Below are 23,100 nucleotides of genomic sequence, written 5' to 3' on the forward strand. Positions count from 1 at the left end.
GGCGAAATGGAAGCCCTTGAGCAAGTCACCATGCACCGCCAAGTGAACAATGAAGAAGAACAAGTCTTTTGTGATGAAGACTCAAGTCCCGCACTTGTTGTCTCCAAAGTCTTGACTCTCCAACATCACCAAGAAGAAGACCAACGATGCCACATATTCCACACCAAGGCCGACATCAATGGACGATCCGTCAAGGTCATCATCGATGGCGGGAGTTGTCATAATCTCACAAGTGAAGAACTTTGCTCCAAGCTCCAATTGCCCAAGATGAAGCATCCACATCCATACAAAGTGCAATGGCTTAGTGACTCCGGCACCACCCAAGTCGAGCACCGAGTACAAGTCTCCTTCAAAATCAGCACCTACGAAGACACCTTGGAGTGCGATGTCGTCCCAATGACCGTTTGTCATCTTCTCCTTGGACGGCCATGGAAATTCGATAGAGGAGTCGTCCACAATGGCCGAACGAACCACTACATCTTCAAGATGAAGGGCAAGGAGTACGTCCTCAGTCCAATGTCGCCAAGTCAAGTGATCGCCGATAAGCAAGCCACCCATCGTGGAGACATAGTGAGAGAGCGAGCCACCAAAAAGAGAGTGAGCGCCACAAGCCCAAATCGAGTGCCTCCACGATGAGCGAAAACAAGAACCTAGTTCTATTTGCCACCAAACGTGAGATAAGAGAAGTGTGTGAGAACCCATCTAGTGTCCTACACTACGTACTCGTGTGCAAGGACAATGCAGCACAAACTAACACTTCTCATACTCTTCCTCTAGTGTTGTCTTCTCTTTTGCAGGAATTTCAAGATGTTTTCCCCGATGAGCTACCTCCAGGTCTACCTCCTCTACGAGGCATTGAGCACCGAATCGACCTCATCCCCGGAGCACCTCTTCCGAACAAAGCTCCCTACCGTGTCAACCCCGAAGAAACCACAGAAATACAAAGGCAAGTAAAACATCTCATCGACCATGGACATGTGCGTGAAAGTTTGAGCCCTTGTGCCGTCCCGGTCATTCTTGTGCCAAAATGTGACGGTAGCTTTCGCATGTGCTCCGATTGTAGACCTATCAATGCTATCACCGTTCGCTGTAGGTACCCCATTCCACGCCTAGATGATATGCTTGATGAGCTTAGCGGTGCCACTATATTTTCCAAAATTGATCTTAAAAGTGGTTACTATCAAATCCGCATACAAGAGGGTGATGAATGGAAAACCGCCTTCAAAACCAAATTTGGTTTGTATGAGTGGTTAGTCATGCCTATGGGTCTTTTGGAAGCACCGGGCACTTTTATGCGCCTTATGAATCATGTATTTCGCCCTTACATTGGTATATTTGTTGTGGTTTACTTCGATGACATTCTTGATTTTAGCAAATCTATCAAATAACATGTCACCCATGTCCGCACCATTTTGCAAACTCTTAGAAAAGAGCGCCTCTATGCTAATATGGAGAAATGCCTTTTTGGTGTTGATAATCTTGTTTTCTTGGGTTTTGTTGTTTCTTCTAAGGGTATTCATGTTGATGAGTCCAAGATCAATGCTATTAAGACTTGGCCGCAACCAACCAAGTTGCATCAAGTGCGTTGTTTTCTTGGCCTTGCGGGTTTCTATCGTCGCTTTGTGAAGGATTTTAGCACCATTGCTTCGCCTTTGCATGCTTTGAGCAAGAAGAATGCACATTTTGTTTGGGGACCATCCCAAGATACCACATTCAATGAGCTTAAGAATTTGCTTACTCATGCTCTCGTGCTTGCTTTACCCAACTTCGACAAGCCTTTTGAGATTCATTGTGATGCTAGTGGTAATGGCATAGGAGGTGTGTTAACGCAAGAGAAGCGCCCCATAACTTACTTTAGTGAGAAACTTTCCAGAGCGCAACTCAATTGTCCCATCTATGACAAAGAGCTATATGCTTTAGTCTGTGTTTTGCATGAATGGGAACATTACCTTCGTCCCCATGAGTTTATCATTCATACCTATCATGAGACTCTCAAGTATCTTAAGGGACAAACCAAGTTGAACAAGCGTCATGCTAAATGGAGTCAATTTATTGAGTGTTTCGCTTTTGTCATCAAGCACATCAAGGGTAATGTAACGCCCTCGATGCGGCTATAGCTCCCACGTGTCGAGGCACGACTTAGAGACATAATCGCATCGAAAGCATATGTCGCAAGTTAGGCAATCTTCACAACATCCCATGTAATATAGATAATAAAAGGGGAGATACATAGTTGGCTTACACTCGCCACGTCAATCAAAGTACATAAATAGCATTACAACATTCAAACACTCATGGCCCGACTACGGCGCCAAAATAAAGAACAACCCAACATGCGACACGGTCCCGATCACCCCAACTGGGCACCACTACTGATCATCAGGGAAAGACACGTAGTATCGTTGAGAGTCCTCATCGAACTCACACTTGAGCTCAAGCGCGTCATCTGGAGCGGAATCATCAGGCCCTGCATCTGGTTTGGAAGTAATCTGTGAGCCACAGGGACTCAACAATCTCGCACCCTCGCGATCAAGACTATTTAAGCTTAATAGGTAAGGCAAGGGAAATATGTGGAGCTGCAGCAAGCGACTAGCATATATGGTGGCTACCCTGTTCGCAAAAGAGAGCGAGAAGAGGAGGCAAAGCGCGAGCGAGAATCTAGAGAGCAACCTGCGCAAGCATTACGCCAACACCGTGTTCACTTCCCGGACTCCGCCGAGAAGAGACCATCACGGTAACTCACACTGTTGATTCATTTTAATTAAGTTAAAGTTCAAGTTATCTACAACCGAACATTAACAAATTCCCATCTGCCCATAACCGCGGACACGGCTTTCGAAAGTTCAAATCCCTGCAGGGGAGTCCCAACTTAGCCCATGACAAGCTCTCACGGTCAACGAAGGAATAGACCTCCTCCCAAGACGTTCCGATCAGACTCGGTATCCCGGTTCTTCAAGACACTTCGACAAGTTAAAACAAATCCAGCAACACCGCCTGAATGTGCCGACAAATCCCGATAGGAGCTGCACATATCTCGTTCTCAGGACACACTCAGATTGTCCAAACTTCCGGTAGGCCAGCCCAGAGTTGCCCCTGGTGGCCACCGGCGGCTGACAAGGTGGACCAACACTCAGAGGAGCACTGGCCCGGGGGGTGGGGGGGGGGTTAAATAAGATGACCCTCGGGCTCCGGAAACCCAAGGGAAAAGAGGCTAGGTGGAAAATGGTAAAACCAAGGTTGGGCATTGCTGGAAAGGCTTTAATCAAGGCGAACTATCAAGGGGTTGCCATTATAACCCAACCGCATAAGGAACGCAAAATCCGGGAACATAACACCGATATGACGGAAACTAGGGCGGCAAGAGTGGAACAAAACACTAGGCGAGCGGCCGAGCCTTCCACCCTTTACCAAGTATATAGATGCATTAAGATAACAAGGCAATATAATGATATCCCAACAAGTAAATAATGTTCCAACAAGGAACGGTCTCCAATCTTCACCTGCAACTAGCAACGCTATAAGAGGGGCTGAGCAAAGCGGTAACATAGCCAATCAACAGTTTGCTAGGACATGGTGGGTTAGAGGTTTGACATGGCAATTTGGGAGGCATGATAAGCAAGTGGTAGGCATCGTAGCATAGGCATAGCAAAAGAGCGAGCATCTAGCATAGCAAAGATAGTAGTGATTTCGAGGGTATGATCATCTTGCCTGCAAAGTTGTCAGAGTTGACTGGATCCTCGAAAGCAAACTCAACGGGCTCCTCATTAGCGAACTCATCTCCCGGCTCTACCCAAACAAGACAAACAAGCAACAAGGACACAATCAACCACGTGCATACTCAGACAACATGATGCAAAGATGGTATGCTATACGGGATGCAATATGTGATGCATATGCAAGATTTGACAAGGAATGAATTACCTGGCCTCAACTTGGAAATCCAAGTGTGCCACTGGAAAGGTGAGATGAAATCGCTCGAAAACTATATAAAGAACGCCGGAATCGGAGTTACGGTTTGGGAATGGCAAGCAATTCAAATATGACCATGTTCTGCGATTTACAGCAAGTAGCCATCAAAATGCAACAAGATGAACATGCTACAGCACCCAAACATGACAACAAAATACATGGTAGGGATCCATTCATGATGCTTAACAAAATACTAGCACTGAGCTACGGCCAATTCATCCATTAACAGGCTCAAACAAGCATGGCAAAAATGCATTTGGTAAACAGATCTCAGACTTAGTGAAATTAACACTTGTCTGGAATTTCAGATCAGATAGCACCCTTTGGAGCATGAAAACAATATGCTATAGGATCTGAACATGGCAAGGTAAAGCATGGCATGGAGCTACTCAAAGATCTTAACAAAAGTCCCTTAGTGACCTTGAGCCAAAAGGGATCAGAAAATACATTTGCAAGCATGTGAACATGGAAAAAAACATAATCAGATCACAGACTTAGTGAAAACTGGAGCATGCTGAAACAGATATCAAGTAGGCATGTTTACGAGCTCGGTGCACTCACTAAAGAGCATGTCATGACAATCTAAGCATACACCCATCAAGAATACACAAAATGCAAGCTAGACATGGCAAGAACAATAACATAGCATGCACGGATCAACTACAACATCCTCGGCAAAATCGCTAACAAGTAGACAATCTGCCCAGATTCATGAAATGACAAAAACAGAGCTCGATTGACTCAAGCTAGGGTGCTCCATAATTGCAAACAAGGACATGGATGGATAGAGCACTACAAAATTAACAAATCATCCTTACTGATCATCCTCAAAAGAGGCACAGATCACTAGGAAACAACATGAACATATGGCATAATGAGATAAACAGTCCAAGGACTTCGTGGAAATGCTAAGTCCCTGAAATCAGCATTAACGAATGCACCACTTTGCAAGCTTGTGCTAGTCACCACACACAACACAAAAATACATGGGTTGCACCTCTGGATAGATGGCAAAACATATAACAAAACTCATGAAGAGCTCAGGGGCATATCATGCACACATTAATCATGGCAAAAATGACAAATATCTAATTGGAGCAGCAGATCTGACAATTATCTCAAATAGCACTCTTCTAACAGCATTTCGGGCATCAAGATGAACTCAAATGAAAATTATGCAATGAGATGAAATGATGTACTCTCTGAGACGAACATTTTGATATGCTATATGCCCAAAAAGGAGCTACGGATGAGGAGTTACGTCATGATGAACATGAGCAAAATATTTAGGGACTTAGGGAAAAAGACAACCCCTAGGGTTTCCAGATCCAGATCTGGGGCGCGGGAACCGAGGTCCGCCGGGGTCGGCGCTGGAGCTCCTGTATGCCGGAGGGAGAGGGTTCGCCGGAGGAGGGCCGCAGGGACGCGGAGAGGCTCGCCGGAGGAGTCGTGGTGGCCGGACCCGCCGCGGTGGTGGCCGGAGGAGGCGGCGGTGTCGGCCGGAGGGAGCAGCGCGGTGGGGCGGCGCCGGGGCGAGGAGATGACGTCGGGCGGCGATGGAGGCGATGGTCGGCGAGGCGGACAGCGGCGGCGCCGGCCGGCGAGGTGAAGGCGGCACCGGGCGGCGGGGCGCAGGAGGCGCGAGGCGCGGGGCGGCTCGGGCTCGATCCGGCCCGGGGCGGGCTCCCCGTGGGCCGAGCGGGCCGCGGCGGTGGTGGGTGGCGGCGTGCCACGTGTCGCGCGCCGATTGGCGCGGGCGCGGCGGCGGGATTCGTCCGGCGCGCGGATGGAGCGGGGCTAGGGTTTTGAGGAAGGAGAGACCCGAAATTTCGGAGGAGGGGCTAGTTTTATAGGTAGAGGGAGCTAGGAGTGTCCAAATGAGGTGCGGTTTTCGGCCACGCAGTCGTGATCGAACGCTCTAGATGATGGAGATGGTTTTGGTGGGTTTTGGGCCAACTTGGAGGGGTGTTGGGCTGCAACACACACGAGGCCTTTTCGGTTCCTCGGTTAAATGTTGGAGCATCAAACGAAGTCCAAATGGTATGAAACTTGACAGGCGGTCTACCGGTAGTAAACCAAGGCCGCTTGGCAAGTCTCAGTCCAATCCGGAAATTTTTAATCACCACACACAAAAGAAATGTAGAATTGACCACCGGAGGAGAACAGAGCGCCGGAATGCAAACCGGACAACGGGGAAAATGCTCGAATGCATGAGATGAACACGTATGCAAATGCAATGCACATGATGACATGATATGAGATGCATGACAATGACAACAACACACGGAGACAAAAACCCGAACCCGAGAAAATAAAATAACTTAACGCCGGAAACGGCAAGAGTTGGAGTACATATTGGGTAAATTACATCCGGGGTGTTACAGGTAAAGAAAACATTGTAGCGGATGCTCTTTTCCGCATATGCATGCTTGTTACACAACTTGAGTTAGATGTCATTGGATTTGAGCATACCAAATACTTGTATGAGCATGATGCAACTTTTGCTACTCCTTATGCCAAGTGTTTGTCGAATACATCTTGGGAACGCTATTACATCAAAGATGGATATCTTATGAGAGCTAACAAACTTTGCATCCCCGAGTCCTCTCTTCGTTTGTTGCTTTTGCAGGAATCTCATGGAGGAGGCTTAATGGGACATTTCAGACGCGACAAGACGATCGCCACGCTCTCGAAGAACTTCTTTTGGCCAAAGATGTTTCGGAACGTCAATCATTTCACCAACCGATGCTCTACATGTCGCAAAGCTAAGTCCAAAGCTCAATATCATGGCCTCTATATGCCTCTACCAATTCCATACCAACCATGGGAAGACATTAGCATGGACTTTGTACTTGGTTTTCCTAGGACTCAAAATGGGAAAGATTCCATATTTGTCGTTGTGGACCGTTTCTCAAAAATGGCACATTTTCTTCCTTGCAACAAGATAGACGATGCTTCACATGTTGCTAATCTCTTTTGTAGGGAAATATTGCGTCTCCATGGTGTGCCAAAGACTATCGTCTTGGACCGCGACGTCAAGTTCCTTAGCTACTTTTGGAAGACCCTATGCGCCAAGCTCGGAATCAAGCTACTCTTCTCCATGGCGTACCATCCTCAAACCGACGGCCAAACGGAGGTGACAAACCGCACACTCTCAGCTCTACTTCATGTACTCATCAAGAAGAACATCAAGGAGTGGGAAGAGTGTCTACCCATCACTGAATTTGCCTACAACCGAGCAAGACACTCAACAACCGGCAAGTCCCCTTTCGAGGTCGTCTACGTATTCAACCCTTTGTCACCATTGGATATTCTCCCTCTACCACTCCAAGAGCGAATCAAGTTGGACGCAAGTGCACGAGCGACCCATCTCAAGAAGGTGCATGAAGATACAAGAAACACCATCAAGCGCCAAGTACAACGCCTTGCGACCAAGCTCAACGTCAACAAGCACCCTATGATATTCAACATTGGAGACCTCGTGTGGCTACACCTTCACAAGGACCGCTTTCCCCAAGAACGCAAGTCCAAACATCGACCACACGCAGATGGACCATTCAAGGTGCTTGCACGCTACAACAACAACGCATACAAGATCGACATCCCTCGTGACAAGTACTCCGTGAGCGACATCTTCAACATCCAAGATCTCTCGCCCTACCATGGTGATGAGGATTTCGATCCGAGGACAGATCTTCCCCAAGGGAGGGGAGATGATGCGGAGCATCCCAAGATCATCCCCATGGACGCACCTACACCTCCAACGACACCACTTGGACCAATGCCACGATCCCGAGCCAAGGCTATCAAAGATAAGGTGAACTCACTCCTCTCCGAACTCCCACTTTCTATGCATCAGACATGGCTACTACCTAATTATGAGGTGTTGTGCATGATTAGGCACCAAGAGGGCCCTCCCGAAGATGCGCATGAAGATGTACAAGTCCCCAAGTCCACGGATGAGGAGAACCAACAGAAGGAGCCAAGAGCATATCCCAGGCCCCGGACATCCGGCCAAGGCCCCGGACATCCGGCCCCTGGAGCGTCATCCGCTACAGCAGCACAGCCGCCGGATGCTACAGGTCCCGGACATCCGGCCCCGGCAGCCCGGACATCCGGCCTCTCCCGAGCCCCCGGACATCCGGCCACCGGCCTGGAAATCCGGCCCCTCCGAACCCGAGAGCAACAAATGCCACCACTCCAGCCCGGACATCCGGCCCCCAGCCCGGACATCCGGCCTCCCCTGTCTGTGCACAGTGAAGGGCTGAGGCCCGTGTATCCCTTCTCCCCCCTAGACTATATATACTCCACCCCGTACAACTTTCTAGGGTTAGCATTGGTTTAGCTCATTTTAGAGATAGAGCATTGCTCATCCACATCGGATCTACTCCACGAGAGAGACCGCGGCCTCTACGGAGAAGATCCCTTTGGATTCAAGACCTCCTTTTGGAGAAGACCTTCAAGACCTCCTCATGGAGAAGACCGGTTACCGTGTATCGTCCCTAGTTGATCGTGGATCGTGTATCTTACTTTATGTACTCGAGGATCTAGCATATGTGTGACTATTTCTTGTTGGTTGAGTGATTCTCTCATGTTTCCCCTTGTTTCCACCCTCGTGTTTCTCGTGTTCTTCGTGGGATCCGCTCCTTTCGTGAAAGATCGGCCGATTAGGGTTCTACCCTACATCAGAATTGGTGACGAAATTCTAAAGAATCTTCTTTTTCTCGTTAACCTTCTCGAAGAAGTTGATCCCTTTTGTTGATATCTTCAATTCTCAGTTTCATTTCATTATGATTAAGTCGTCATCCTTTTTTTAGGAACTCCATTGTACTTACAAAGGGATATGAGGGGAAAACTATAAGGACAGATGTCTACAAGGACTGATATTCGATAATTAGCTCTAGGATTGTGGCACAAGGTATCTCTCCAGTTGAACAAATGAAATACATAGAGAACAAAGTAATAAGGCACAATAAGAAGTTTCAAGTGGGTAGCCAAGCGTTTGTTGCCTAAACAGAGTGTGAAAAGGGATCAGAGCAACAGTGAATATCAAGCAAGATCCTAATGAATTACATATGAAGCCAAGCACGAGGACTTACTTTGGCATTACCCAGGGAGGGGGACGAAGATGTCGGGCCCATGGGATTGCGGGTTCCCAGGCCCGTCTACCTGCGACCCATCGCTTGGCATCATCAAAGCGCCCGATGCGGCCCGGCGTCCAGACTTCAACAAAAAGGGCCTCGCGATCGCCCCTGCCTTGCGAGGCGAGCATCAGCAAGCGTCGTCAGGTGCCCCAAGGGCTTCATGAGGGGCGGCTATTGGATTTAGGTCTCTACATACCCAAGAAGGTTTGAACTCTAGGGCGTGTGCGAAGGTCTTAACCCCTCAAGTCCCACGCTCATCACCCTACACCCTAGTCTCGTCGAGTACGCGCGAGCGGGGAAGAAGATGAACACAACAGTTTACCCAGGTTCGGGCCACCTAGCGGTGTAAAACCCTACTCCTGCTTTGTGGTGGATTGGCCTCACGAGGGGCTGAGGATGAACAAGTATAGTGGATGAACAGCCTCACGTGGGCTCTGGTGGTGAGGCTGGAAAGGATCTAATCCCTCTACAATGGTGGCTAACCTATACTTCTAGTTGCCTTGGTCATTTTCCCTCTAAACTTAGGCGGGAAGGGATCCCACAACGGCCAATTTGAAAGGGGACAAGTAGTACATCTTATCCTGACGAAAGGTGGTCTTCACCTGCAAAGCTTCTAGTCATGATGTAGTAGTGGGCTCGGTGATGACATCCATCCTGCCGAGCCTGTGGTCTTGGTCTTGTTGCACCGGAATGGAAACCTTTGGGGGACTCCTCGGGAACCTACGCTCGTCCTTGTCTCCTTTCCACCAAAGAGGAAACTGCCTCCTCTGCTCCCGCTGGCATCCACCTGGCCTTGGTCGTCATGGCTTACGTCATTACAGCCTCATGAGGCTAGGTACCTACATAGAAATCTCCGCTCCTCGGGAGGCAACCTGGTGAGGCCGCCCCTCTGGAGGTCTTGATGTCATACTCCTCATGAGGCCGGGGCCCTCGCGAGGGTCTTGTCTTGGAGACCTTGCAGCTGGGCCATACCAGGCCATCGAGGGAGCAATGCCATGGGCCACATGTAGGTCTGGGTACCCCCGTTCCTAGAATGATGCGGGCCGCGGCCGTCGCTGCATGTCCACCGCGATGCCGCCGGCGGCCTCCCACGGGCATGGCGCATACCTACGTACGTATGCATTGCCTCCGGTGGCCGTGGAAGCCGTGGAGGACGAGGCTGAGGAGGAAGGCGTGTTACGGCCGTTCGACCATCTCCTTCGTGGGCCTATGCTGATGGCATGACATGCGAGTTCGTGGTGTGGGTGGCGATGCCCACTACAAAAAAAGACACATCCGTGACATTTTGGGCCGAATGAAATTTTTTTCTGTCATACTTATGACACTTCTATGACGATAATTGTGCCAAAACCCGGTATCATCATAGATGTGGTGAGCTCCTACTTCTATGACAAAAAATCATGACAGAAAATGGGATTTTTGTCCTGGGCAGGCCGGAGACGCAGCTGCATGAGATTCTTTGGGCTGTTCATGATGGAAAAAAACCATGGTAGAAGTGAGGGCGAGGAAAATATCGAGGTGTTCCCGGTTACTGTGGGTGGTCGGGGCCGAGCGATGCACGTTTCTCTCATACATGCACGTGCGTGGGTGCGAGGCGTTGGGCTCTAACTGAACCCAAGCGAGGCGTTGGGCTCTAACTGAACCCGAGTAATTGCACTGCAGGCTAGCGTTACTGAACCCAAGCGATTGATCGATGGCTGTTAACTGAACCCGATAGAGCGATTCCTTTGCTACTGCTGCTAACTAAAGCCGATCGATGTTGCCTCTGGATGAACAGTGAGCATTGCTGGGGGGTTTGGATGAACAGTTCCCGGTGGGGGTGGATGAACAGGACCCTGTGGTGTTGCCTCTGGATGAATAGGACCCCGATCGATCGAGCCAGTTGGGGCTGGATGAAGAGGACCCCGTGGAGGGCTGGATGAATAGTAGACGGTGGAGGGCTGGATGAACATTAGACGGTGGAGGGCTGGATGAACAGTAGCCCGTGGAGGGGTGGTTGAACAGTAGTAGGTGGAGTAGCGCACGGTGGAGGCTGGATGAACAGGAGCCCGTGGATGCATAGTCGCAGGTGGAGGCTGGAGGAGGTCAACGGTGGATGAACAGTAGCCCGTGGAGGCTGGAGGGGGTCGACGGTGGAGATGAACAGTATCCCGTGGAGTCCCATTTTGTGGTACGCCACACCCCTCCTGATGAACATGACCCCATGTTTCGACCATAGCACTCCAACACAAGTCCGTTTCCTCCGTTTTGCGGTATGCCACACCCCTCCCGATGAACATGACCCCTTGTTTCGACCGTAGGAGGTCCATTTCATGCGTTTTGTGGTACGCCAGGTCCCTCCCGATGAATAGGATCCCGTTTCGACCGTGGTCAGTCGAACACAAGGACGTTTCCTCCGTTCTGCGGTACGCCAGGCCTCGTTTCCATCGGCCGTTCCATCCAAGCCCTCCCGATGAACACGGCGACGTATTCCATTCCGACCCAGCCGATTGGCTCCCCATGAACATGATGACGACGCTATTTCTCTGTTCCCACCCTGCCATGTACACGAGCCCTGGCCGTATGTACGAGCGATTAGGCGTTCAAGACCCTGCCCGTATGTAAGTACATGGCCGTATTTACTTTCTTGCACCTTGGCCGCTGTACGTACGTGTACATGCTATGTGCGCGCCTGTACTATGACACGTGCGCGCCTCTACATCGACCAGTATGTACCTACACATTTGCGACCAGAATGACAACACTACGTACACTTCAACCAGGTGGGTACCGACTGTCAAGCACTTCCTTGCATGCAAAGATGTAGCTGGTGGGTCCCAGAAGTCAGGGGGCGAATCATTTTTTGCTCGGACGCACTTCCTTGTGTGCGAAGATGTAGCTGGTAGGTCCCAGCAGTCAGGGGGGAAACATTTTTTCACCAAATACGGTGGCCCGTCCGGTGGGTCCCTGCTGTCAGGCGCAGGAATAATTATTTTGCGCGTAATAAGGAGGCACTTCCTTGCGGCTGCCATGGACCCAGCTGTCAGCCTCTCCACATACAATACTCTTCCGACGGAAGTCGGTCGTTGACCACATTGACCATGCCGCACCGAGAGCAACAAGGCGGTGGACGACGGCGAGGCCTAGGAAGGGAACGACACGGAGCTAGGGAAGATGCGACAGTGGATGCCCACGCGGAGAGGAGTACGAGGGTTCACCCGTTCGGCTGCGGTGTTAGGCTATCGTCGCCGTAGAATAACAGGGGATGTGGGTGAGTAGAGGGATGGCCTGGCTAGCGGTGGGAGTAGTATGGGGCGGTGAGGCCTTCGCGGCATCACAGCCGGCCACGGGAGGCAGGAGCACGCGGCACGACCGGCACTAGTTTGGGCGACTGGAGCAAGAAGACCAGAGGTTGAAGAAGCACTATGGCCGTTGGATGGACATCGTATGGTCACTGGAGCTAGAATCGTTCATATATTGACTAAGTTGAAAAAGCCCTCCATCCCCGTCAAATTAGTAGGCCCATAAGTCAGCTTCCCACTGTGGTGGTTCCCAGCTGGCAGGGGGGTATTCATTTTTTTGTGCACAATAAGGAGGCACTTCCTTGCATGCGAAGATATAGTTGGTTGGTCTGACATGTCAGGTGGAGGAATCATTATTTTGTGAGTAATAAGGAGGCATTTCCTTATGTGCGGCAGTGGACCCAGCTGTCAGCCTATCCACGTACAGTACACTTCCGATGGATGTCGTTCGTTGACCACTTTGACCACGCCGCGCCGAGAGCACCAGGGTGGTGGACGACGGCGGGGCCTACGAAGGGAACGACACGGAGCCATGGAAGACATGGCAGTGGCTGCCCACGCGGTGGAGAGTACGAGGGTTGACTGGTTCGGCTGCCATCGCCGGAAAATAACAGGAGGTGTGGGTGAGTAGAGGGATAGACCGGCCAGGGATGCGAGTATATGATGGGGCCGTGAGGCCTGCCCGGCAGCACAGCCGGCCACGGGAGGCGGGAGCAGGCGGTTTTGATGGCGCTGGTTCGGGCGGTTGGGGCAGGAAGATCAGAGATTGAAGAAGCACGATTGCCGTTAGATTGACATCTAACAGTCTCACGCTGGTAGAGTCGATTGTTGACTAAGTTTCTTTTTTGAGAAACCTTGTGTACGCATGAACTTAGTAGGCCCACAAGTCAGCCTCCAAATCTGTGGCAGACAACATAGAGCCCATTTCCTATTTTTAAATAATTTGTAGCCCATTTGCTAATTCTTAAGTAATTTATTACAGCCCATTTTCTGCCCAGGACCACGGTCAAAAAGTTCAACCTTATTTTGCATATTTCGGTGGAGTCCGAACTTTTGTAATCCCGAAATGATAAACATTTTTAAGAACTTATTGATTTGCCAAAAAATCATTTTTTGTAAGCAAATAAGACGTGGGACAATTGTGTTGGTTTAAGGGAAAACCAGTGGTAAAAAAATCAGCGCTGGGAGGGAAAATAACAACAAAAATAAGGATGTAAATATGAAAAGGGAATTTTATGTATTTTCAATATAATGATACGTGTATATGAACTAGTAAAACTATAGGTAGAGATTAAAAAACGGATGTAGGATATGCGTTTCAAGAGGAAAATAGAACTGGGTTGTGTGTTTGATTCAGTAAAAAAACTGCCTACAGATGTTGTAAGACAAAATATAACTAACGCTGGCGGGCCAGAGGCCAGTAGATACTTGCCGGATCTTTGTGCCCCGTTGTCGTCATGGGCTGGGCCTCTTAAAAGCAAAACCAAGCCTGGGAAGTCTACAGCCCAGTTGAAACTTGCTCGACCTAAAAAAACAATATACATGCTCAATAAACGAGAGAAGTCTGCAAGTACAGACTGATAACTGGGATGCAGCAGGGATATTGTTTTTTCATCATGATAATAAGTGCATGCACTTGTTTCAAAAAATTTGGAGAACTGGGAATTCGAACGGCAGGTGCTTATGCTACCCATCAAATAAAAATTAGGTGCTTGAAAATTCGTTTCGAAACAAATGATTCAGCTTTATATCCAAGTCGACCCTCGGCATGATGGTTGGAACCAAATGCCAAGTTCATACCAAAAGATCGTTAACAACAATACCACCTTGCGGACGGCAAGCTAGTACAAGTACCAATACCAAACTAACTTATAATCTTTTTACTCCTGGCCCTAGTGTTCGTCTGGTAGAAAATCTTGCAGAGGACCAGCTCCCGCTCCTTCTCTTGCTCCAGGTCCCCGAGGTGGTACTGGTGCATCACCCAGTTGGTCCTCTGCTGGTCGAAGTTCTTGGTGGTGTGCAGCACCAGAACCTTTTTGCTGCCTGTGTGCGGGCCGTTGACCATCACCGACAAGGTATTGCCGGTGTTGTGCCACATCGCTTGCATGCCGCACTCTGACTGTATCTTGCGACGCGTCCACGTGCCCCTTTTGAACGCCTTGGAATTGCGCTGGAAGAAATGCTTGCTTAGGACACTCAGTGTGATACCTACAATATTGTCGAATACAGGATTTAGTGTACGTGGTTTGCATTTTCATAACATCTTTGGCATGTTGCAGTCACTTGTTTCACTTTTTATTAACTGTAAAATTGTAATTGCTTCACCAGGTCTGCGTCTAAAAAGAAAAATAGAGCTATAAACAAAGGAATATGTTTGTGCAAGTAGACGGCCGATCGGTGTCTTACCTGGAAGTCTCTCAGGATGGGTGTAGCATATGTTGTGCTTGTTGTCGATGGTTGGTATGAACAAATCGATGAGAGGCTGAGATCTCGCGCTGTCAGCACTCACTTTGGCCTCAAGGTGCTCGATCAGCTCCTGATCCATGGGATCAAACTTGACGCCAGCCGACAGCACCTGCCAATCCTTCTTCAACTTGCATCGGTTAATTCCAGTTATATGGTACTCAATGTATGATCAATCGACTGTTTTAAGTGAATGATGAAAGATTTTGACAGATAAGTGGTACTCCAAATCTGAAGTCCAGAATACCCGAACACGCCGCCGGGATTCTTGTGTCACCTCATGGCAACGTGTTGTCACATCAATTCAATGTGTGGACATGATGAATAATTTGATCCACGTATACTAGTACTGCTACTGTACTACTTACTACTCGTATTTAGTGTCACATTTTAACCATAGGTTTAACTAACAAGTACGCACTTGAAGCCTAATTGATATATATATATATATATATATATATACTACACAACATCTCCATCATCATTATCAGTACATCCTGCGCAGATGAGTTAGGATGCACTTGATCCCAGAAAGGTATCTATCCTTCAAACCAGAGGAGTGCTTCAAACTAACAAGAATACATAATATCCAACAAAAGAGGGTCGTGCTACAACAGCAGAATACATGGCTCAGTCTAGATATCAGTACGAATCAAGTTGTGCATTTTTGCTGTTGGCATGAACCACATCGCCGCATGTCGGGTTTGCAAAAGCCATCCATCGCATGGAAGCTTAATGCCTTTCACACACTGAAGATTATTTGGCAACAAGATACGTCGACGAATCTCTGGATATGGTGATTCATGAAACCAATGGTATGATGTGTAAACACAGTCCCCCTTGGTGAATGGAAGTTGCATAGCATGGTAATCATCGCCGGTGATATGATCGATGATTGGTTGGATGATCGGATAATTGAGCCTGAGGAACATGGAGTGGTTGTCGAGGCTATAAAACCGCCTCCAGTTGAATACGCCTGGACCAACGGAGCTGGGATCTTTCTCAAATACGAAGTAGCCATAGCCATCAATGTCACAAATGCCCCAGGCATTGTACTGCATGTGGTGCCATGGAATGGTTTGGTCAATTTGGTACGTGTGAATGAGCATCAAATGACCGCCGTCAGCTGAACGGGCGATAAACCATCACCCATCGGCTGGTATGATTCCAGCTCCTGGAATCATGAAGGCCAACGCATTTGCGTCTGCTGCAACAATTCAAATTGGAGACCAAAAGGACAAAAATAAACAATCATGTTCGGAGTATGTGTGGAATTAAGATTATTATAATAGTGACACACATATCATAGACAGAGAATTGCAATGCTGTGGTCATAATCATACCCCAAGTTAAAAATAATAAGCCAATGGCTTTCATATTCTAGCAATATGTCATGGTTCAAACATCATGTAACAATGAGAGGAAAACAACTATGAAAGAGCCTACTCATATTCTACCATATCACTTACTACTACTGTTCTCATATCAACTCTAAGCAATAACATGCATTGTTATAAAAATCTTGGAAATGAGAATAACATATAACAATCATGATGTTATGCTCATAATATCTATTCTAACAATCATTAGATGCCAATTGTTCTCATATCAACTCTAACAATAACATGTGTGGTCATAAAAATCTAGGAAATGAGAGGAACATATAGCAATGATGTGGTTATGGACATACTATCTATTCTAAATTTGTAACAATGAACAGGCAGTCGTATTCATAAGGTAAAGATGAGATGAGATAGAACAATTACACGACGATAGATTCCACCAGTATTGGCAGCCAATCTGTGCGTCGACCGCGTAAACAATGCCATCATGCACTATAGCATCAGACAGAAATGTTGCCTCAACAGGATTGACGATGAGCCATAACCATGTATGGCGACCGGATTCCAGATAGACTAATCCCATGTTGAACAAGGCAATGAACTTGTAATCCATGTAGTCTTCTGATGGTGTGGGCACTTCGGAGATTACGACTTTCAGCAAACAGAGGTCGAGCCAAAAGCTTGACGCGTCTCATGCGTAGTAGGCAGGAGAGTCCGGCGGGCCGCGAGGCTCGATGGCGGCACTATCCAACGATGGAAGGGTGATCTCTCGCTGGGTGTAGAAATCCATGAGACACCACAGACTATCGGATTGGTGGATGAGGACGATCCAGTTGGCCTTCATGCCCGCCCAGTAGTGGCTGCGCATGAAGGACAGGTGGATGGGTAGTGGTAGCATGTCGAGGGGCACCACGGCAACCTCCGTAGGATCGTCAAGTCGGTGTCTGGGCCACCTGCGAGGATCAGGCATCAGCAAGTAGGGTGTCTTGAAAAGAGCTGGCCGGTTGCTGACGAGTAGACGATACAAAGACACCGAGCATGCGGCCAGACGGATGGTGCTGAGTAGGTCCATACGATTATAGATATGCTCGAAGAGAACATCGGGGAGGGAATTCCAATCGCGGCTCTGCGTGTTAGTCGGTTCTGCCATTGGGGTTTTCGGTGCCTGTGAGCCAGCAGGGAAGTGGATTTGGGCAGGCGAGCGAAGAAGCTTCTCCTCGTGTGGTCGAGCAGTGATCAGGGGGATATGGTACGCGTGAGCTACCAAGGAAGATAGCGCGGGTGGGCGAGAAGTGAGCGGGGGGAAATGGTGTGCGACCGACGATGGGGAAGAGAGGAGGAAGAAGAAGAGAGGAGGAAGAAGAGTGGAAGATGGGGAAGAAAGTGCATTAAATCTCAATTCTACTACTACTACTACTACCAGGATATAGCGTCCTACGGAGTGTAAATAGTTACACGGATGACATGTGGGTCTACCACAAGAGGGCTCATATGTCAGTTAATGGAGGACAGAAGCGTGCTCTACTGGCAAACATGATGGCAGTACTGGGTAAGGCTGATTTAGTAACACCAACACGCTGGTTCAGCTTATTAATTAAGTGTCCCATCTGCTGCAGCGTGTATTGTCACTTCACTGCGAAGACTAGTTGAATAGTTCTCTCTGACCAAGATGGGGAATAATGGACCGCAAAGACTTCCTTTCTACATTATCCCTATGCCTCTATGCTCACTTCACTCATTTTGCTCCCTACGTAGTTACTTGTTGAAATCTCTAGAAAGACAAATACTCCGTATTTGGGAATAGAGGGAGTATCACCATATGGAGGGAACAGAGGAAGCTTGAAATATGAACATGTCAATGGGAGGGAGTAAGCCCCATGCATGCAACATGCAACACTCACACGTACACATGGACGCACGCAACACTCACGCACCCATGTGGAACACAGCACACGACGCAACACACACGCTCACGCTCAAGTGCTCAACCTACTCCCTACGTCCGTGAAAGACTATACATTTAGAGATTTACACACTGAACAGGGCATAATTAATGCCCAAAAGTAGCAGACTTATGTGTGCATGCGACCATTGAGAGAAGAAGATTGAATGAAGGACGTTGCATGCTGTAATTAAGGATAGACATGTAGCCTATACCTAGAGCACAAGTTGGTGCATTAGTCAATCAATATCGATTTAGACTAAACGCTAAATGCATTGGAAGTGTAGATGTACTACACTCTTTGTTTTTTAGCTGATGTACACTCTTTGTTGGAAGACCGAGGGAGTACACGTGCATGCACTCACATACACAGCCAGGGTGGTTCACGCGCAAGGATTGGACTCCTGTCGCGCCTGCGTAATGTTTTGTTTAACTGATTTCTTTTCGCTGTCAACTGACATGTGGGACCCAGAAACAAGGTGACAATTTAACCAGTCAACAGAGTGCCACGTCGACTATGTGGCCGGTCAGTAGGGTGCAATACGGTGCTCTACGATGAGCTAGTGACTGTATAATCACCGCAAAACTATATACAGTGACCGTAAAGAGCGTATTGTTACATACGTTGACCGCCAGTGTATTTTCTCGTTTCAAATGAAGCCATATTAACCGGAAAGGACGTGGTATGGACTAGTACTAGTACTGCTTTGATGTGTCTCGTCAACTCGTCGAACGAGCAGAAGCTTGCTTACTACGTGTAACGCCCCGACACCGTTCCGCCAGGTGTCTTCCAGTTATTCGCTGTCTTTGCCATGTCATTTGCTTGTGTGTTGCATTTTGCCTTGTCATCATCCTCATTGCATCATCATGTATTTAAAACTTGCATCCGTCTGGGTCTCCAAGTTCTTTCCATTGTCCGTTCTGAGCCCAGACACACTTGCATGCGCCCACGGCATGTCCGAAATATTATTTTATAAGTGGCCGGAAAATGTTCTTGGAATGGGTTGAAAGTTGGCATGCAGTGTTGTTTTGTTGTCAGTAGGCCGCTTGCCAAGTTTCGTCGCATTCAGAGCTCGTTTGTTAGCCCAACCGTTAAACAGATAGCGGCATTATAGCCGGTCATACCTCGGACGTTTTCGGTTTCCAAAAACTGCTCTCGGGCCTCTCTCTCTCTTCTCTTCTCTCATCCCGAGGCCTTCTGCACAGCCCACAAGTTCCACCCGACCCCTCACGTGCGTGTCCGAAACTTCCCCCAACCCGACCCGAGCAGTCATGACTGTTGGATCCAGATCATCCCCAAACATCTCTAAAACATCTCTGTTTCCTTATTTGAACTGACCTAGTCTATTTTATCTTGACCGTCTAATTTCGACCGGATGCTCCGAACTTCCCCATTTTCCATATATACAGTCTACCCCTAGTCATTTGGACAAACCCTAAAATCTAGGGACTTGTCCCTTCAGACGCCGCCGCATCTTCCTCGGTATCCCCATCGTCCCAATCCAGTGCCTCCTCTGTTTTTCCTTGATCCAATTCCCTCCACCTCCTCCTTCTAGCCTCGGTCATACCCGAGCACCCCGTTGCCTCGTCGCTGCTCCCATTGTCGACCCCGAGCGACTTCTCCCTCCAGCGACTAAAGCCACAACCAGGCCGACCCCATGCCCTCGCCCTCGGTCCCTCTTTGTCTTCCTTCTTTCTCCCGCTCTCTCTCACATCTCTCTCTCTCTCTCTCTCTCTCTCTCTCTCTCTCGCAGGAGCCAATGCGCCAGGAGCCCAAGCTCACCCGGTCCTCCCCTCTACAGGTCCGTCTTCGGGGGCCGGATCCGCGCCCGAGGCCTCCTTTGCTTGTGCCGGAGTTCGCCGCCATGACCTCACCGATGAGCAACACACAGGAGACCGCGCCATGGCCGCTGCTTGTTCATCGCCCCGCTACCGGATCCGGCTAGCTCTGACCCGTCCCCGGTGGATTCATGTTGTCGTCTCATCTCCACTCAAGCCCTGCCATGGCCGTCCCAAACCCCCTGCTGCCTCGAGCGCCCGCGCAGGACCTCGCCGGAGCACCAAGCGCCAACCTCCCGAGGTTCCCCGTGCTCCGTGCCTTCCGTTTCTTCTCTTTCCTCCTCCGGAAGTTCTTCCTCCCCGCCTCTCAACCTCCCAGTCTATCTCTCTCTGTGAACCCTCTCTCTTTTATTCAGCAAGAGCTCTTGTCGCAGCTGCGGTACGCTCGCGTCCCCGCCAACTCCCTCTGTCGCCAAATTCTGCAACCCTGGAGCGCCGTCGCTCGTTCCCAGCGTCGCGTTGTTGTGCTGCCGTTGTCGGATGAGCATCGCTCCCAGGTCCCATGACGCCGCCTCGCCTCTGCCTCCTGTTCCTCTACCTCGAGCAGTGTTGGTTCGCCCGCGAACGTTAACCGCGTCCCTGCCTCACCAGGCCACCTAGCCAGCCTGCCGGTCCGTTGCTCCTACTGGGCTTGGCCCATGGGTGAGCAGCCCCCCTTCCAGTCTCTTGTGCACTTTGGGCCAGCAGTTTTGGCCCGTGGCATATTTTTTTCCCTGCGCAGCAATTTGTCTATATTTACAGAGACTGCCAGTTTTGCAGAAAAGCCCTTCATGTTCATGCACATCCTAACTCACAAACCGTGCATCATATGTAAAAACTTCATATATGTAAAATGCGTAGAATTTTGTCTAGTTTCATAATATGCCACTTTCATCCATATTAAAATGTTTAAACTGCTGTTTGTTTAAATTTGCTCAAATACCATGTTAAAATGATTTATTTAATAACTAAATAACCGTAGCTCCAAACTAAACAAACTTTATATGTAAATGGGGTGGGAAATGCCTAGTTTAACATGGTGGCATTACTTTACATGTTTAATAACTCTAAAATTGTGTATAGGGCAGAATAGTACCAACTTTAAAATATGCACATGGGGATTTTCCGGAATTGTTGTTTGTTGTTCCGACCTCATTTAAACTTGCCTAGATAGGGTTTTCATATGCTTCACCCCTTGCCATGTTTATTAACATTTAATATTGTTGGGTACATAAATGAGAGAGAACTAAATAATTGATGTGTTGTTTCGTCAATATGCAACTCGTTGCATATTGAGCTCCACTTAACTTGTAGTATTGTTTGTGCACTTTCCCGTGCCATGCCTCTTTAAACCGGACATGCATCATACTTGATTGTGCATCATGCCATGTTTACGTGATGGTTGTTTACCATGTTGTTTGTTTCTTTCCAATGTTGCTTCTTCTTATTAGTTCCGGTAACGTTGCGTTTGTGAGGATCCGTTCGACTACGTCCTATTGTCTTCTTCATGGACTCGTTCTTCTTCCTTGCAGGATCTCATGCAAGATGACCATACCCTCAATTTCACTTCTATCTTTGCTTGCTACTTGTTAGGTCTACCGCTATGTCGCGCTACCTACCGCTTGTTTATCATGCCTCCCATATTGCCATGTTAAGCCTCTAACCCACCGTCATGGCAAACCGTTGTTTGGCTATGTTACCGCTTTGCTCAGCCCCTCTTATAGCTTTGCTAGTTGCAGGTGAAGCTGAAGTTTGTTCCATGTTGGAACATGGATATGTTGGGATATCACATTATTTCTTATTTAATTAATGCATCTATATACTTGGTAAAGGGTGGAAGGCTCGGCCTTATGCCTGGTGTTTTGTTCCACTCTTGCCGCGCTAGTTTCTGTCATACAGGTGTTATGTTCCTTGATTTTGCGTTCCTTACACGGTTGGGTGTTATGGGAACCCCTTGACAGTTTGCTTCGAATAAAACTCCTCTAGCAAGGCCCAACCTTGGTTTTACATTTTCCTAACAACCTATTAACCTTCCCTTGGGTCGGCCAACCCGAGGGTCATCTTTATTTTAACCCCCCGGGCCAGTGCTTCTCTAAGTGTTGGTTCGAACTAGAGCCCCTTGCAGCGCCACCTCGGGGAAACTTGAGGTTTGGTTTTCGTTGTACTGATTGCTCATCCGGTGTGACAATTAGAAACATTGAGGTACTCCGGAATGACAATTAGAAAGGTTGAACCAACGATGAATTTTTTTTGAAACATCTTGGAGAAAGGCATTTGACTGATGATAACTCATTCTTACATCAAACTTTGAGAGAATTTGAGAATAACTCCGGGAAATAAGAAGAGTCAGGTAAGATCTTGGTAAAGACCTGTGGGTTAGGCCCACTCAAAAGAAACACCGTTGAAGAGATTGCTTCAAAAGAGAGATTGCACCAGTTGATTTAAATGGCTTGAATGAGATAACATCCTCAAAAGAACTTGAGCGAATTGAGAATGGAAACTTGTATCTTAGAAATATCTTTAGCAATCCGGAACATTTGAATAGCAAGCGGGGAATGATTATGAGGTGCACCGGCATGGGAAAGAATTTGGAATGAGGAAAAGGATATGATCAACAAAGCATGAATTGAATCCACAGGAGAAGAAAATGAGTGAAGAGTGACAAACTTGAATCTCCCTTAGCATCTTCATAAGAAAAACCGGGTAAAACATTGAAAGAAAAGAGTGAAGATACTTCTCATAAATAAAAGGATACCTGATTAAGAAATCTGAATCCTTGAAGAAAAGTGGTGGGAGGGCGGGAAAACAAAGGCAACTTGGGCAGATGGAAAGGATACTGTTGAGAAAACTTAGAGTTGATATTGCGGATGTTGAAAATGATCAGATCCACTTGAAGAGGAGCACACTAGTTGAGAAGAAATTGAGATGACAAACTCGATGATCAAGAAGGATTAGCACTCCCATAGAAATATGAGAAAACCCATTTAGAAAAGGTATGGAATCAACACTTGACATTGAAGCAGCTCGAATACCACAAACCAAAACAAAACAAAGGATTGGCTAAGGAAATAAGCCGGAACAAACATATGATAGACCCCATATCGTATCATGTGTCTGTTGGAAGGATATCCTATGTGATA

The sequence above is a fragment of the Triticum dicoccoides genome, chromosome 3A, assembly GCF_002162155.2.
Source record: "Triticum dicoccoides isolate Atlit2015 ecotype Zavitan chromosome 3A, WEW_v2.0, whole genome shotgun sequence".
In the NCBI taxonomy this organism is placed as follows: Eukaryota; Viridiplantae; Streptophyta; class Magnoliopsida; order Poales; family Poaceae; genus Triticum; species Triticum dicoccoides.